Source organism: Rutidosis leptorrhynchoides, chromosome 8 (genome assembly GCF_046630445.1).
Source record: "Rutidosis leptorrhynchoides isolate AG116_Rl617_1_P2 chromosome 8, CSIRO_AGI_Rlap_v1, whole genome shotgun sequence".
Classification (NCBI taxonomy): domain Eukaryota; kingdom Viridiplantae; phylum Streptophyta; class Magnoliopsida; order Asterales; family Asteraceae; genus Rutidosis; species Rutidosis leptorrhynchoides.
The window spans coordinates 255,914,532-255,919,510 of record NC_092340.1 but is presented as its reverse complement, the minus strand read 5'-3'; positions in this window follow the sequence as shown (position 1 = coordinate 255,919,510).

Here is a 4,979-nt window from a genome sequence, read left to right as displayed (position 1 = left end):
AAGTTCATTGATGTGATTTGCCATCTCGTTTGTCATCAGCTTTTGGTAGTTCCCAATGTTTTCTGTTCGTTTGCATATGTCGAAGAACTTTAGTGCACGCTTGAGAGTCCCGTCAGAGTATTTTGGCAGATCGGATTTGCGGATGAAAATTGGCTTTTTGATCTTGTTGCGAAATATAAAACCTTCTTCAGGGGAGTCTAAGCAATAGCAAATCCTAAATGAAGACAAATCCAGATCGCCGATGGTTTGATTTGGTGCGGAGAGCAGAATCTTCTTTCGAATAGATTCGACACCTAGCTGCAGATCATATTGATATGCCAGTTTAATTCTGTCTTTCATGAACCTTCTCACCTTTTCGATTGCTGTTTCGATAACCCAAGTCTTTCTTATTTTTTTTCTCAACCAATTGTATAGAAACAATACGTCAACCGGATTGAGTTCAATCAGATCATACTCCGAGAACGTATATTCATGGTCGTTTGAACGAATTACACTAAAAAATGGATTATACACTCTCTTAGATAATGATCTGCAGAACACACTATTTATGACGATAACCGGATTATCTTTCTGGTCTTCCATTTCAAACTCATCCCAGTTCTTATAAACCCTCCTTTGGTAACAGTACATTATCAACTTTTCCTTGTCATTGAGAAAATCATAACACCCGATTGGTTTGAACCTTTCAGCTACTGTACATTTTTGAGTTTATCTTCAGTTACGAAGATCCTATAAGCTTGTTCCTCCAGCCAACAGCCCTGTAATACTTCTTCAGATTAAGGTTCACCAAGTTTACTCAGAAGTGATCTGTGTTTGTTGAATTCTCCATGTTGAGGATCGGATGACGTGGATTGATCAGGAGGTGGTAGAGCGGTTGGTTTGGGAAACCTTGGTGCAGGTTCACCGGTGTATTCCTGAGTGACAAACCGGTCAAATTCATTTAGCTCTTCCTCGTCCAGAGCTTCTAAGTTTACGTAATTTTCTTTAGTGAAAGCTCCTTCAATGACCGTAGTAGGTTGGGGTTTCAAGTTTGTGAAGTATTCTTCCTCTTCTTCTTCAGATTTTGGGATGATAAGCTGTGGTGCGGATGTGATGATTGTTTCAGACTGAGAGGTGATGGGTTCGACATCAGGACTTGTGTACACCACCATTGCAAGGGAGGTTTCGGCTGAGGTAACCACTGCTTTGGACATTTCGATTTCGGTTTCAACTTCTTCTTTGACATCAACAAACATAACTTTATCGAAATCATCTTCATCATCAGAGTTGATTGTGATCACGTCATGTCCTTCGGGGTCAACATCATCTTCTTCTACTGTGTAATCGATCCCTTCGACCATTCCTTTAGGCATGTCAGAGTCATCAACAATTCCTTTCCCTTTCCTGGAAGAGCTAGGTGGAGTTTCTGTTTGACTGATAGATTGAGTGATATGCACAGTGGATCTTCCTCTGATATTCTCCCCCTCATATTGGCCGCTGGAATTGGGGTCATCATGTCGCCTGGAGGAAGATGGTTGATCAACACGACACGGGATTGGTTCAAGTACTGGTGGATAATTCGGGATGAGTTGAAGAGAGTTGAGAAGACCAAGGATAGCTTTCCTGATGTAGTCACCCTCAGAAAGATTAACTGAGAGATAAGCATGGAATTCATTTTCCCGTTGAATGTACGTGAGATTTGGTTGATGAGTGACAGTCTGGGTGATAGGAGATGATGTCATGATTGGAGGTGATAACGGTGGTGGGGAAGCATTGAGATCAGGTGGTGGTGATGTTAATCGTGGTGGTGAAAGAGCCATGGAGATAATTGGTGAGGATGTGATGGAGCCCTGCAAAGAAGTGTTAGTGAAAACAGCCTGAGATTCTTGACGAAACTCAGTTGTCACCACTGTTGAGCGAGAGAGCTGAGCAGTGAGGCCTGCTGAAACAGGACTTCCAAGCGATCTTAGAGAAGCAATTTCCGGAGATTTACTAAGCTCTACGCTTGTTGTTGCAGTCTGAGCTATAGACACTGAATGTTCGGTATAGGACTGCACCAAATCCTTGCGAGCACTAGACACGGTTTCAAATTGTTTTTGGCGAATCTCATCTAGAGATGCCGATTCTAACTCATATGAAATAGATGTTTGTGCATCTGAGTGGCTTCCTAATGTTTGGGGGGGCTAACGTTTTCTTTTTGCCCCATCTCACTCCCGGTCCGCACATCCTCTCTTGATTTTTCAACCCCACCCTCATTTCCATCCTTATCACTCCGATCAATATCGTGAAGAACCTTCTGGAGTTGTTCAGAGGTTACCTGCTTTGGTTTTGATTTTCTTTTAGGCCTATTTTCACCCTCAATACTTTTCCCCTCAAGTTTTCTTTTCTTTGACCCTCACTTACTAGACCCCTCACCAGGTGTCCTATCAGCTCCTTGGGCAGGTTCCCCGGGTGGTAGGGGATCCATAGGAGCTCCTATCTCTCTTAAGTAGCTCATTATTCTTGGATCATCTCGTGGTCCGAGATTTAGTAAATGAGCAGGTATGAGTTGAGCTTGAACATTCTTGGACCCTATTTTCTTTTGAATATATGAGATATATTCCTGCTCCACAAATGGTTCAACCAGATATCTAGGGATAGGTTCTGGAGTTCTGATGCTGTCATCAATGATGCCTGAGAGAATGTTTGCGTAGAATCTCTGAAATTGAATGTATGATAGGAGAGGTGCTGAGTGTATTTCTATCATGCAATCCCAGATAACTCAGCCAAAATCAGCAGTTGGCAGGAACATGATTCCATAGAAGATCTTTAACAAGAAAATGGTGATGTGGTCGGATCCAGTCTGCATCAGGTTGAAACATCGGTTAACAAATGTATACAGTACTGCCCATCGTTGTGCCATACGTTGTTTTTTGAACGCTCTTATCTTTGTGACCTCTCCATCATATCCAAGTTGTTGTACGGCTGCTAACATCTCATTCTCGGAAGGGAATGCATCATATTCAGCTCTTGTAGGGATGCCTAAGAATCTTCTCATGTCAGTTAGAGTGAATGAGGCTCTCCGATCAGGGTTTTGAGTGACTAGAAAGGAAAAGGAGTCAGGGTGTCATCAACAGATGGATGGTAAGTCATGGTGTCTCGCATCAAGAGAAGCTGCCTCTCAGAAGCATGCTCGAACTCAGTGAATACGTTGCGCATTGGGTGGTTTAGCAATATGGGCATCCAGTAGTCACATGGGGTGGGGACATCTTCATCGAAAAAGGCATTGTTCGACATTGCTATTGTATCATGAGCATGGTTAGTTAAAACACAGTTCATATGGCGTGTTTGAAAAGGTTATGTCAAAAACATTTAATTATTTCAATTAAAATTTGTCAAAGACAGTTTTAAAACATTTCCAACACTTAGAAAATTTTGGGCAGAAACACTTTTCGAGCAAGGGAAGGTTTTCAGGCAACAAGGGGTTTTCGAGCATGCACTAGTACTCATTTTCATACAGGTTTTCAGACAGAGCATTTCGAGCAGGGAGTTTTCAGGCACTACACATTTTTCAGGCACACTTTTCAGACAAACATTTCGAGCAGAGAGTTTTCAGTCAGTACTCAATTTTCATAAGTGTTTTTCAGACAAATATTTCGAGCAGCAAGTTTTCAGTCATTGAACATTTTTCCAGACAGAAAAGGTTTTCAGTCAGAATACATTTTCGAGCATCAAGGGTTTTCGAGCGCTCGAAAACATGAAGTTTTCGAGCACTCTGTCTGTTTGAATACACATTCATCACTTAGCAAAAAAATCAACAAATTAGGCCAAATAGAGTTTTAACGAGTGAAATCTATGATAAACCTAACTCGATCAAAAGCATGAATTAAGGCTAGACATCAGATATGCTCAGATTTAGTTGTGAACCCTAAAATTGACCCCTATTCGAAATTGAAAGGACACAAGCATCTAACAATGGATTAGAGGAAGTAATCATATTCTATTTATCATAGACAAGAACCCTAAGTCAATTTATCATAACATATTTGCTTTAAAGGTACAATTGATCAGTTCAAGTTCTTAGGGTTCGACACCCCTATACACACAAAAAAAGAGATTCATCACATAAGCATGCAAATCATGGCATTTTTGTGTATTTAAGTGATTATAGAGACTATAACTCTTCTACGAGACAACAAATTTAACCACAAACACATGAATTTAAAGAAAAAATACCGATTTAGTTTAAGTGTGAAGAAAGTGAACAGTGATGATGACGAGGGTGTTCCTAGAGAGCAAGTGGGCCTTGAATAAAGTAGTTTTAAAGTGAGATTTGAAAGTGATGGGTTAAAAAGTGAACTTTCATCCTTATATAGACATATGATGACTGAAAAATTAATTTTCAGTCAGTTTTGCTCGAGAAACCATAAGTTCAGATGCTTTGTACGAAAAATTACACTTTATGCACAGTTGCTCAAAAACCTTCAGCATAAGAATTTACTCGAAAACTTTGGGCAGATTTGGATTTTAAGGGGCTTTTGGTAAAGCATGATAACCTTTAAGAATTTTAAGAAATTCTGTGAAATAATCAAGTTAGTGTTTAAACTTTAATTATTTTTCAAAATTTAATTTTCTCAGGTTTTAACAATTAGTGAGACCAGGAACCATGAGGCAGTCATATAGACACATCCTCTTAAGGCAGTCACAAGGACACATCCTTCGTCATTTGTTGACTGTAAGTTTGAGGCAGTCATATAGACACATCCTCTTGAGGCAGTCATAGGGACACATCCTCCATCATTTGTTGACTGAGATTTTTGACGCAGTCATTTAGACACATCCTCTTGAGGCAGTCACCAGGACACATCCTCCGTCATTGCTGACATTTTGATGTTAACTCCCCTAGACAGTTGCCGGTTTTAGGAGAGTTAGTTTTGTAAGAGCGAGTTTTACATTGTTATTTGTGTAAAAGTCATTTTGGATTTTGAAAATCAACTTATGAAATAGGGTCTCACACTGTA